This window comes from Neopsephotus bourkii, unplaced genomic scaffold (assembly GCF_033783945.1).
Source record: "Neopsephotus bourkii isolate Nb327-2 ecotype Australia unplaced genomic scaffold, CSIRO-AGI_Nbou_v1 NB_168, whole genome shotgun sequence".
Classification (NCBI taxonomy): domain Eukaryota; kingdom Metazoa; phylum Chordata; class Aves; order Psittaciformes; family Psittacidae; genus Neopsephotus; species Neopsephotus bourkii.
Genome location: NW_026900684.1, coordinates 18019632 through 18033214, shown reverse-complemented (window position 1 = coordinate 18033214; position 13583 = coordinate 18019632). Strand labels below are relative to the sequence as shown.

Below are 13583 nucleotides of genomic sequence, written 5' to 3'. Positions count from 1 at the left end.
TCAGGTGTAATTTTAGTTTTAACCTTCATATATTTATTTTCTGGGCCTCAATTTCTCATACCCAAAACTGAAGTTATATTGCTTCTTCAAATCATACAGTTATTGTAAACCCAAGTCCTATATGCTTTTACAGATAACTTGATATTAGGCACCGCTAACAAGAAGCATATATAGGGAAGTTAAATTCAGATGCAACTTTGAAGCAGGTGAATAAGGTGCAGTAAATCAGTATGTGGCCACAGATTAGACCAGAAAGATACAACAAAACATTGAGTAATCCTAATGTTGAGCAATATGTGTGCTGACTCACTAATCACCCTCTGGTCTGTATAGTGAATAAAGCAGATTGTGCAGGTTGAAAATAAAAGTATGTGATCACAAAACTGAAAATATATCATACAAATGATTGTCTATTCATTTCTTAATGTTTCACGTGTTGTGAAGGGTGCTTGTCAATGTGCTTTACAATCATTGATCTTAACAGATGTTTTTTCCACTGGAAGGTTCAAGTGGTATAACAGTTCCACTTTGAAGTACGTAACGCTTTATAGTATAAAATGACATAAGGCCAGGCAAAAAATTCAATGTACAGCAGGTATGCGTTTTCAGAAGCTTCATGCTTCAGATGGGTGGATTGCATGGCAGCCAAAGATTTCACCTCACAGACTTCAATGCAAGATCAGCATTCTCTGTACATTATTTAAGCCGGATACAAAGTTCCCCAGTGAAGCAGTGCTGCCACAGATAAGCTCCATGGCTGTGTCACAAAGCCTCACCTGTACTGAGAAACACATAAAGGTAGCTCTAATGCGGAAAGTATGAGGAAGAATAGCAGAAGAGAGGAAAGTCACGGGTATGTGCATGTGTGAGAGACAAAAGAGAACTTCCTTGTAAAACAAACAATATGTGTTGTGTTCTGGTTCTTCCCTGTAGAGCCAAAATACAGCACCTGTGTTCAGTTCCGAAACTCCACTAACCACAAAGAGCAACAAGGACTGCCCATTTTCCACTTCAGAATATCTCCTTTTTTTATACGATGTGTTTCACTACTGCTGGGTGAGGGGAAGGAAAGGAAGCTTGCTATCATGTAAAATTACCAAGGAAGGAAAAACCAAATATACCATAGAACGTAACACAAATTCAAAGAGGCCAGAAAATTGAATTAAACCTTCTTTTGTTGCTGAAATTAATACAACAAGATGTCCAAGCATATAAAACTGAAAAAAACTTTTGGAGAGATCCTAGGCCTAAGAAAAACATGTCAAACAGAGTAGTTCCAGCTATGGGTAAGAAAACATTTCCCAACATATCAAATAATACAGTATAGAAGGATCATAAGTATTTAATGTTGACAATCATCAAGAGTTCCTTAGTGTTCACATGGAAAGTCATACTTAGAAATTAATATATCAAGTGATGAAGTCTCTGGCCAGATACTGAGCTCTGCCAGCAGGAAATGCAGCTGGGACAGGGACAGAGTTTCAGAGCTAGAGAAGCCACTCAAGAAATGTATGGAACTGATTGAAGACAGATTTCAAGAAAGGAAGAGATCAAACTGAGAAAGGAAAGAGGAAGAGATTAAACTAAGATACAATCTGTATGTGGATACAAGATTCAGGTAGCAATAACCGACATATTAAACAGTACTGGAAACAGTTTTTCAGTACTACTGGAAACAAGTAAAAATTCCCAGCATTTAAACGAAATTCAAGTGCAAAGCAGCACTGCATGAGATACTTGAATCATATTTCTGAAACATTTTTTGCAAAAAACATGCAATAATGAGCACTGCCTCCAAAAGAGTTTGCTTACCAGTAGCTTGAATTCTTCAGGGTATGTTTTCTGTAGGTGTATTTATGTTGCCTGTATATAAATGCCACAAGCATTCAAGCTCAGAGGTGGTTTTTAGGGTTTAAATGCCTGCAGAACAAGTGTATGTAGGGTAATATACAGGAATGTGCAAGACAGTATATTCACATACTCTTCACTTCTCTCAGCTGCAAAATCTGCCAATATGTAACTCTAAGGGATAGAGGGTGAATGTCTAGAGCTCCATTTCTTACAAGTAATTCTCTTCTAGTGAGTACTTGCCAGATGCACTCATCTATACACTGACTGAGCTGTGACTCACTTGTAGTTTATGTTGGTATTTTCAAGTGATAAACAGCTTTAGAGTTTCCTGTCAAATACAACAATACATTTCTTTATCAGGCTTGATACCTGATAAAGGTGCGTAAATAATGGAGGTACCTAGGAAGGAGGTAGGCTTTCACAAGTCTGCAGGAGCTAGATGGATGGAACTCTGTCAGAGTGCTCATGAGCAGCAAAAACAGATCTACCTTAGCAGTCTGGAACAGATCCTGACACAGCCCTTTATCTGGGTAAGCAGTTTCTAGAGGGAGGAGAGTGCTGTGCTTTTGGGTCTTGAGACAAGCAACAAAACCAGCTGGTGAAAGAATCAAAAGAGCCACAGTTGCTGGCTGGTCTAATAATAGCATAGGCCAGACAGTGTAATTTGTGATAATTTGGCTCAGATTGGAACACACAAAAAGACTTCTGCTGGTTTCCTGGGCCCAGGGGAAGAAGGAAACAAAGAGGAGGGAGGGATGGATTGGACTCAGCAATTTGAAGTGCAGCAGAAATTAAAGCCATGTGGGTAATTCTCTCCAGAGAGTCAAGGAACGAAGCTCCTCTATTCCTTTTGAGTGAATAAACTGATAGAAATTATAAAACAGAAGTAGAAGGGGAAGAAAAAGAGCACACAGGAGCAAGCTGCAAAAGTTTTATAAAAAAGACAAAAAAGCAGCAGAGCACTTGCTGTAGTCTCAGGTAGTTAAGAGGAACACATCAGCATGTGGCATATGCTGCTTTAAAGCCCTTCATGAACTACAATGTATTTGTGTCTTACAAGCAGGGCAAAATAATTGCATTCTTGTACTTCAGTGAGAATCTCTGCTGCATACTGTGCGTAGGAATAAAAAGACTTTGTATATTTTCATATCTACACTTCTCCAAGAAAACAAACCTTACATCTCAAAAAGTCTGCAATTTGGTTGTTAAAATCTGGAAATTTCTCACTCAAATCCTACTTTTATCATATTTTCTGTACTTTATGTACTTGGACTTTCACAATGGTAGAGTAAAAGAAAGAAACAACTGGGTAAATAGGTCTTTGAACTCTCTGCTGAATGCTTACAATTAGTCACCTTGGCAGTTATTATTTTTTAAGTATTTTATTCTGACTTGCATCCCTGGAATTGCCACTTTGTTTGGCCCTGCAAAAAGACACTGTTTTTCAACAAAAAATATCAGCTCTATAGAACTGCTTAATTGAAGTCGCCCGTGTAGTCTCAATGTCTATTCAGGTTCTGCAAAGCAGCTGAAGCCTGCAATGAATGTATCAGTGTTTGGCTGAGATACAGGAGCCTCAGACCACAAAAGAATGCACACAAAGGATTTTTTTAAAATGCAAAGGATGAAAAAGAGTGTTTTCAAAAGGGAAAATGTAGCCTTTGGACATGACAACATTATTTTTATTCTGAGTAAAAATAACACGGGTCTAGTTCAACAGATGAATGACGTTGGCAATATAGCCAGCATAGGAAGCTGACATTGCTGAGGGCCAAGATCTGATAATCTGATCTCCATTTGTGTTCTGCTGGTCCAATGGGTTTAAGTGTAGCTGGAGAATGATGTATCAGGAGCCTGCAGGCTTCCTGAAATGTCTCCAGCTAAGTGAAGGTTCTTGCACTGTTGCAACTGCTTGTGTATCCCAGCATATCAGCACGACGACAGTCTAACGGTAGATGGTTTTATGATGAGTGAAGGTGATTAAAATAGAGGATTATTGATTTCATTGAATAAATACCTCCTTATTGAAACACTGGGAAATTACCTTAAGCAAAACTGGGGATTTTGAGACTGCTCTCAAGAAATGAGAAGGATCTCTGCGTGAAAGCAGCAAATCCAATAACTTCAAAAGACCAAAAATTGGCAGACAAGTGGGGAACGCCTTTTCAGGGGAGATTCTTACAGTTGTTAATTTTTAATATTAACAAATATCAATAATAAAACCCAATAATAATATCAAATAATTTTGGTTACTTTTCCTGTGTTCCCACTTTTGGTGATTAAAAGCACCCTTTTCTCTCCTGCCATGTTAACAAACATCCCCTACTAGTATTTTTCTCTATAGTTAGTATTATCACTCATGGGTTAATAAATATTCTACAGCCTTCATGATTAAAGAAAATAAGGAAAAGAAATAGAAAAACTGTGAGGAAATATGGAAAGCTAGTTCAGAGGTAAACGCTTCTTAGAAAGAGAGGCTGTCAAGACTAAATTGATTCGTAGTTTGAGTCCTGAAGTATTCACGTTTACTCTATAACCAGAGAATTAACAGCAGACAGTGTTCATGTTGTGCTAAGTGAGCTGGCAACAGCATGATTTAAGAAGTATTATCATATTAGACACACATGAATCTAATACCTAGGAACATACAATGCCAGCCCCTGGATAAGAGTCCAGCATTTCTGCTGCAGTTTGTACTTCAGTGTAAAAAGCTGACAAAGGAAAAACTCACAGAAGACAGCAAACGCAGTCCTAAAGAATCTTCAAAGGTGAAGCAGGGTCATGAATTTGTCTGTTGCAGTACATTTAGAAGTTTCTCACAGTACTGAAGTTGGTTACAGATAGGAGTAGCTCTGATTCTTCCTTTTGTTCTTCTGCCATGAAACGCACATCAACTGCCTTTCACTGGAAATATATATGACATATAAGTGGATAACCTTCACAGATCAATACAAAGATTTGCAGTCTCCTGGGTTTTGTGGTTTGGTTGGTTGGTTTGGTGGCAGTTTTTTTAACCCATGATACCATCTGTGAGCATTCGGGCATTCTGCCGTGTTTTTCTTATGCTGAACACTGACACAGTTCACATTTACCTGAAGTGTTCACAAAGGTATGTTAATATTCATCAGTAGGATAATTCTGCAATTAAATATTTTGATAATAATTACTACTTTGTGAATTCAGTGCTGAAAAGTTTAATATTAATGAGGTTGTAACATGCTACGTACATTAATGTGTGTTTTCTAATAGAAGAACACTTTAACAATGTGAAAGTTTTCCAAATAGACTACTATGAGTTTCCAGCTTTAAAAACAAATATTTTGATCACTTACAGACATTATTTTTCAGTCATACATTCAACACCACACAGCTTCTTAAAACAATTTGTTTTTTTATAAAAGCTGAAGACTGGAAAAACAGTTTGAGAGCTTTGATTGAGTACTTGGCTAGGACCCTTGACAAATTTTGGATGGCACCTGCTTATTTTAAGCCAGACAGCCAAACGTGATGCAAGATATAGCACTGTTTCTCAGACATTCATTTTTCAATTTATCTGCTCAGAAGGGAGGGCCTGCATACCTCAGGAGCAATTAAGGGAAAAATAAAAATAGTCCTACATGATAGCGTCAGTCCTGTCTCTTCCAATTTTACACAACTTGCACTCTAATCACCAAGTGTCAATAGAGGAATAGATGATGACAAGCATTCTCATCATCAGTGCTTCCATACTGGCTTTAAAGAGGCTTGAGGCTTGACATCAACATTCACGTTTGTAAGAACCTATTTTGCTAGGCTTTTAAGAGGTCCTGCACTCCAGTTATACCTACTTATTTAAACAACTGTAGTTTCTGAGCTGACAACTCCAGAGTAATCAAGGAGATACCTACACTATTTACATAGATGAAAAATTGAGCTGCAGAACTATTCTTTTTTTTTCTTTCTGACTCTTAGTAATAGTTTCATGTTATTTATACATTGCTACTACAAAACACTCTGGTGGTTTTAGTGTCAATGACCTCTTGCTAAGCTCTTTGATGCTTAGTTTTGTTAGCAATAGTCCAACAATGGAGGCCTTTTCCTATTATTTTACCTCATTATTACTTTGCATATGCACATTCAATGGATTCAGATTTTTTATTTCCATATTCACCAACTCTAATCATAGGATTGCATCATTCAAAAGATTCATGTGATTAAAAGATACCAAGTTGAAGTTTAGAACATGATTTCACAACAGTAACCAAATTTACTCTGTTTTAGTTATGTAAGTGAAAACCAAGTGTCTGCCCAAGTCTGGAGCTCCCCGTGAGGTCTGGACTGATGAAGCAGGTACTGCTGGGAAAATCCTGGGTTGGATGAACAGTTTCTCGCAGAAAACTCACACCTTCCATCAGAGCTTTGCACTAACCGGTTTTTGAGTGAGATCTGTAAACAAAAGTTCTCAGCTGAAAACTGAAGCAACTCAGGTTTTCCATAAGGCATAATTTTTGAAACCTTTTTAGACTTCTCTCACATCTGTTCTGTAGCATTGTATGTCACCACAGTCTCGTCTACTCTTCTCTGATGCACATATGTTGTAACTTCTCTAGCCTACCCCAAACCCCTGCTTCCTCAGGCTGCAGCTACTTATACTGTTTATTCTTCACAATGTTTATTCCTTTCCCAAAAAAGAAATTGCACTCTTTCCTCACAGAGAAACAGCCCATTCAGTCCAAATCTTACAGCTGCTTTTTGCAATTTCATTAGCTCAAAGGAAATGCCACATTCTTCAAGGAGCTGCTAAGCAGAAAGCTTTAGGAGTGTGGAAAGCATGAGAGAAAAGCCTGGGTAGGATTTCCTGGGGTTTTACAACATGGAAGAAGGTGTGGGCTATTCCTGCTTTCTCTGAAAAGGCTTTGCTCCAATTTACACGTTTTTGTTGTTTCCAGGGCAGGAAGTGACATCCTGGAATTAGTAGGGCAAAAAGGATTCCAGACACACTCACCTGTGCTTTCTACACTCTTTCTGGTAGTTCCCATCGAGTAACTAAATTATCTTTACAGACAAAAGCTCCTAAATGCTTATTTCAGGTTAACTTTATCATCCAGGAATTACTTCACAGAAAGAAATCTACTATATCTACTGTGAACTCCCGAACTCCTATCTAAATGCCAGAAGTTGTTTAAAGGATCTCTACAGTGTTCAATTCCCGATCAGTAAGAGTTCAATGGTCTGGAAAATAAGGAAGAGAGTGTCAGAATCAGTTTATGGGATGCTTTCACAAAAGCCGGGTGTTCAGCACTGTGCTGAAGCGAGGAACAACCTATCAGTGCTGAAGCAGCTCTCAGAGACAACTTTATTCCACAAAACCTTCAGGGTTGTAACACAGCCTTTATATTCTGAAAATCTATGGATGTGGTCATGCCCCAGATTTGCACCTGGATAACAACTTCAGACCTCCTCCAAATGAACAGAAAACAAGTGAGATGTTCAGATTTGATTAAAACATAATTAAAACAGGTTTTGATCCATAATTCAGCTATGAAATCTACATACACCCCCCCTTTTGCCCAGATTGGAGGAGTGCATATAAAAGAGGTAGGTTTGAATTACTCTCTTCTCTGCATCTCATCTATGCAGCAACCACGGAGTTTTCTTCTGTTGATAGCTCTTGTGAACACAATTATTATTGGTGAAGCCATTAAAGACTGAGAATGGAATGCAAAAATTTGCAAAAGGAGAATGAAAAGTATGCAGATAAAACCTTAGTCCCATCTCACAGAATTACAGGACATACAGCCTTGCAAGGGGATTAATATGGGTTTATCATCCAGTCCCAGGACGAGACAGTAGGAATGGTCACAGCCAAAGTTAAATATATATTGAGAATTTCTGGAGTAAATAGTCTCTTGTTTTACTCTGGTGCTTACACTGGCTGAATGTTGATATACTGCTGCAGCACCAGGGCTCATCTGTCTTTGGATTAGTACTAAAGGAAACGCATTAAGTTGACAGTTGTTGTAAGTGAGCCTTGAGCTTTTTATTTTTTATTCATGGCTGGTTAGGTGTGCAGGTCACGTTGCAGCCTCATTAGTGAATAGTGGCAACTTAAGTCTGGTTATTAATTCTCCAGCTTGCAAATTGTTAGCAACTGAAGCCCAATAATATTGACATACTGTTGGCTGAACCAGAGATTTCTGAGTCTAGCAGGGCTTTTCTTTTTGTTTCTTGATGAAAAATGTCTTGTTGAAAAAAAAAATGTTACTGCTTAGCACTCGACAGGTTCACATGTGCTAACATTTCACCTGGTGTGTTAACACCTGCAAGAGTGACATACTTGAGTGTTTCCATTCTGATTCTTTTTTTGGTATTTGTTCAAGGATTCTGAAAATTTACAGGCCTGATTTTTCTCTGGAGAGTTTAAAAACAGATTTAGTGAATGAAAACGCTTAAATTACACTTCCTGTTTTCCCTAGGAAGCAAATTTTTCCCTGAGTGTAATGGTTCTTGCTAACTTAAAATACCAAAATATCTTGTATTTGCAGGATGTAATCTCCATCTTATTTGCTCTGAAATACTTTGACATACTTAGTCTTCTACTGGCAGAAGTATTGTATTCATTCTGCATCACTATCAGACCAAAACTTTCAGGGACAGCCATAAATTTTCATGATTTCCTAATGTATGACAAAAATTATATACAAAAGGGGCATGAGAGATGGAAAATCATCACTGTTAAGATGTTCCTAATATGCTAGTGATCACAGTACCCTGGCATGTTAATGAAATTAACTGAAGCCTAATTCAATTCATACACTTTTTTTCATCCTTGTAATTACCGTAACACAACTTTTATTTGTGTGACACATTTACATGTGTCTGTGTATATGTGATTGTTCCAGAGTTCGAGGATTCCGGGTTGAGAGAAATGCAACACAATAAGGAATCATAACTAGTTTATTAATACAGGGAAAATATAGGTAGCAAAAGATACAGTAAAGGATATCTCTGAAGTTTGGTTATCTTAGCAACCCCAAGGACCATATAATGACAATCAGGAAACCAGCTCCAAGAAACATCATTGCAGTGTGAAGTGGCAGGCTTAACCTTAGCATCCCCACAGAGGCAGTGTTGACCTGGGTGATATGAGGTTCTACCTTTCAGCATCACATGAGGCTCAGGCTTTTATACTAACAAAAATGCACACTCATTCTGACACAGAGGGCCAGCCTACATAGGAAGAAGCAGCCAGCAATATCTGGAAAGGTCTCCAAGGGTCGGGACTTTTCCAGGGAGGAGGCAAAGCAGGACCTTCCAGGGAGGAGCCAAAGCAGGACTTTCTGGGGAGGAGCTACCATGGCCAAACAGTACTTTTCTGTTTTTGTGTGTTCCACCATGGACCATTATCTAGCATCCCTGGCACAGGGATCATTCCTATTTCCCTCAGTAATGAAAACACAATTCATAGAAATAAGTGAAGATTGACTTCTGGCCCTACTAATAGAATTAAAGCCCAGAACTAGATAAAGTAAAACATGTTGCACAACAGGACAGCATCTGTTCAGTCCTGTAATTACTATTAAAATTACTTCTACAATTTTGTATGCCATTTTCCAGTTTCTTCATTCATCTTATAAATGTTATTAATACATATTTTTTTCCTCTTAAAATTTGGCCTCCACTTTTCAAAACCCCTGTAAAATTAGCATTGTGGTTTACCTTTCAATTAAATTCTTGGAAAATCAAGTGAAATGAATCTCAGGCTATTCATGGTTACACATGTTGCTTTTCTTGCTGTGACTGAACTGTTGAGCTGAAGGAATACTGAAATGTCAGCATGCTTCTTGCTTATAAATAAAGAACAGGCATGTAGAGTGAGTAGTGTCAAGAGGGGAATGACAAATCATGTCCACATATAACCCTATATTTCTTGTGTATATCCCCCATACATCTCTACCCATATTGACATGTAATTTCTGCAGTGTAATCCAAATCACGTTCAAAAGATGGACAATTTTTATTATCATTCATCCTTGTCAGGATCACTTGAACAGCGTATGTAACTGAACTCTCCAAGAGGCAATCTTTTTCTGTGCAGTTATATCAGAATACAAATAGTGAGCCCAGAAGAAACAGGAAAAACAGAAGTTCATGGCCCTCCTAAGAAAGAAAACTGAACAGATTCTACTGAGCCAAGTAAAAAGGTTTTTAAATTATGCCCATTGGACTTAATTTTTGATTTGTTTAATGTCTTGTTTCCAGAGCCTCATCACATGAATCTTTATATATTGAAAATACTCTTTAAAAGGACTCCCAGTTCTCATACTACCTCTGTCTTCAGTCAGCCTGGCTAATACACACATGCTGCTTGAAAGCTTATTTCAAGCAAGAACTTCTGAGACTCACCTTTATTAAAGACTAGTAAGGAATCAGGAGAAATGGTCAGATCAGAAACCATCTACAGGGACTATCCTGAAAAGCTTTTAATTGGTGAAGGACTGCGACATGGTCACCAATGAGGACAAGCAGTTTAAGGAACAGAGAGGGAGAAGCAAGAGAGCCAGGAAGCAAGGGGTAGCAATAGAAAAGTGAGGGTCAGGACAAACTTGCTATACATTCTAGTTTATTTCTGTCTTCTAAATATCCCAAACACTTGGCAATCATTAATAACTTAATCCAGGAAATAAAATGAATGAAAAGATACTCTGAGGTATTTGTTATTTCACAGAAATTCTGGCCTTATAGCACAATTCTCATGTTTGCACGGTCGACTACACGTTTGATTAATTCCTCACTTTCCTCCCAGTTACACTGCTCTTTTGTTGGCTACAATAAAAAGTTGTGTTTATATATTTATTCTCTATATAGTATTTTTGCACAATTATGAAAAGTCCATATGGCTGACACTGACAGCAAGGAAGTTCTGTGGTTTCACCACAGCCTCCAGTGTTATGTCTTCTGCATCTCTCCTGTTAGTTTTGGGAATAAGCTCAGCGATGAACTGAAACAGTGAAGACAGAGCTGTATCACCACAGTGCTTCCTGGCAAGGGAGCCTCATGGATATTACTTAGGACATCTCAAAAAAAGTGAAGCAGTTCTTGCGCACTTTAAATGTCTTTGCAAGAGTGCTCTACTGACTTTATGCCTGCTAAGATAGTTGGAGTATTCTGGAATTGGTGGAGTCCTTGTTGGTGACAGTATAAAGTCATAAAGAGTAGAAAGGCTGTTTATTCACAGGCCTTTTGCAAAACATGGCAAATGGGAACTGTCAGAACCAGAACTTCAGCACCAGTTGGAAGCTAGTTCAGACAGCTGAGCAACCCAGGACCAGAGGAGCACAAATATACGGTTTAGTCATACTTATCCTCCCCTAAGGCTGTGAGTTCAGTCTTCCTGCTTCTAGACATGCAGTGTAAAAATTCTCCTGTAGTCCTGCTCCATTGTTTACTTAATTTGGCTGGCTCCCTTCTGCACCAGGATTGGGTTTCCTCATTTAAAAAAACAGCAGAAATATGAGTGCTTCCCCTAAGTTGCAAGCAGGCACAGGAGCTTGGCACAGGTATTTCTGCACACCTATTTTAATCTGATGAGGACATACACTCTAAGGAATTACAATCAAAACAATGGATTCTTTCTGCCAGCTTCAGCTGGTTTTGGATCAGGCATGTAAGTCCCCACATTATTCACAGAACACACACATGCAGTGTTGAAGCAATCCAATGGAAGAACTATGAATTTTCCAGACCTGCAGATTGATTTAATGAGATCACATTTATGGGGCAGTAAAGCTATTCCATTTCAGTCCTTTGCCTCTCTTCTAACAAACAACAGGGCTGCCCATTTCTGCCAGCTGTGGGAAATTCTGAGATGTGAATATTTATCCATTAGGATGTGAACAGAAAATATTTAAGAATAAAGTTTCAAAAAGCTGTGTTTTGAAGAGAAAGAAATGAACACCCGCATAATTTCATAGCAATTTGTTAAATATAAGACCAAAAGGAAATCAAGCCAGCTTCCTGGAGCTGGTACAGTGAAAGTGGCTAGCTTTTTCAGCTTTAGTATACTGTTCACAGAATTTATCACATTCAATTCTTTTATGACAGACAGTATAACTTCATGTTTGTGTGTGATTGAGAGCTACACCAAAATGTGTTCCTGAAGAGTTGTATTGTATTGAGCAATTTTTCTCTTTACACTTCAATAGATTTGCTATTGTGTGTATAGTGTCCACAAAATATCTATTATAAATAACAGTATTGGAGATTCACCGCTGCCTGAAGGTTGTATGGGATGCTGTGTATATTCAGAATGAGATTTTTGCAGTCAAGACAGCAGAAAAAGAGCTTAATAACATGAAAAGAAAAATAACATGAGAAGAAAAAGAACAAACAGTACAGATAATTGAAGCAGGAAAATCAAGACAGGAGATAATTTCAATGCAAAAGCTGAATCTGAGGTGAGAAAGCGCAGAACACTGGGTTGCTGAATGCAATACTAACTTCTGTGTCTCTCAGGTTCTTGTTCTTTAACTGGATCTGGCCATGACCTCCACCTTTTTGCAAGGGTAGTAGCAGGAGTCCTGCTCCTTCTAATCTGCTTGTCCTGGCTAAACCAGAATATTAGTGAACAGAAAATGCTGTGAGGAACTACATGTAGTAAAATAAAGTGACGAAGTGAGATAGAGTGCCTGGACTAAAGAATTTATTAGCTTCATTACACCAACACAAAGAACTTCCAACTCAGACTGGGCCATTTAGATGCACTATTCCTATGCTGAAGAGCTTACTGTCAAAACAAATATGGAAAAAAAACAACACGAAACAAAGCAATGACAGAAGTAAAAAAAAGAGGAAGAAAATACAATGCACACAGAAACTGAAATACAGAAAAGTGAAATGGCATTTCACCAGGGATGGCAGAAGCAGGGAATTAACTCTGTCTCTCTAGGGTTCTAACCTTGCTAGTTTCTTGATGGTACCCAAGGTCTTTAGTGGCAAATGACAGGAGAACTGGGAAAACTATATTTGAGTCCTCTAGGCGCTTTCTGTTTGGGCACAGCTGGATTCTGGATATAACTAAATCATCTGGGCACTATGATAAATACACAGAATCTGCTTGGCTTACTAATTTCTAGTAAACAGAACAAGAGGAAAGGAAGACAAGGTAAAAGTAGTTACTTATATTTCCCTGTCTTGATTCTAAGGTTGATTTGGTTTTATAAGTCTTTTCCCCTTGTGAGTAACTTAGATGCACAAGGAAGAAAAGGTCCCTTTCTCAGGATATAGAGAGTATTAAAGACATTTTTACATTTCAAAAACATTGAGGTATGTTGTTTGTTTTAAACATGTCAGTTTTGGACACCGAAGGTCTCAAAAGCAGAGCCAGACCAGATAGGTGAAAAGTATGCAAATCAATTCAGGCCTGTTATATGATGCCATTGTAAAAACAAAGAAACAGTGGCATTTCGAGAATAGCCATGGATCGTATTTGGAATTCAGCAGCATAAATGGTCTTCTGTACAGCTCTGTTGCAGCTTTATTGCAGCCATATCTGAAATACGCTGCACTGGCATTTCCAGCCATTTAGGAAGAATGCAGAATTAAAATAATGGTAAACGGCAATGATGTGATACAAAAATTTCAGGGAAAAAATCACAGCACTTGTTACAAGTTGGACATTTTAGTATCTCCATGTGAAGGAAATAATTCAGTTAATTACTCAACACCTGAGCTGACTGTTACAGGATCTGGTT

General features: G+C 38.2%; 1 long non-coding RNA gene across 1 annotated transcript; it reads right to left on the bottom strand.

The window, feature by feature from the left end:
- Positions 1-10: 10 nt before the first annotated feature.
- On the bottom strand, positions 11-13333 carry LOC133223367 (uncharacterized). Its single transcript, XR_009728541.1, has 2 exons — positions 9550-13333; positions 11-776 (listed from the first exon to the last, which is right to left on the bottom strand). It is a non-coding gene; the product is annotated as an uncharacterized LOC133223367 (long non-coding RNA).
- Between the last annotated feature and the right edge of the window lie 250 nt (positions 13334-13583).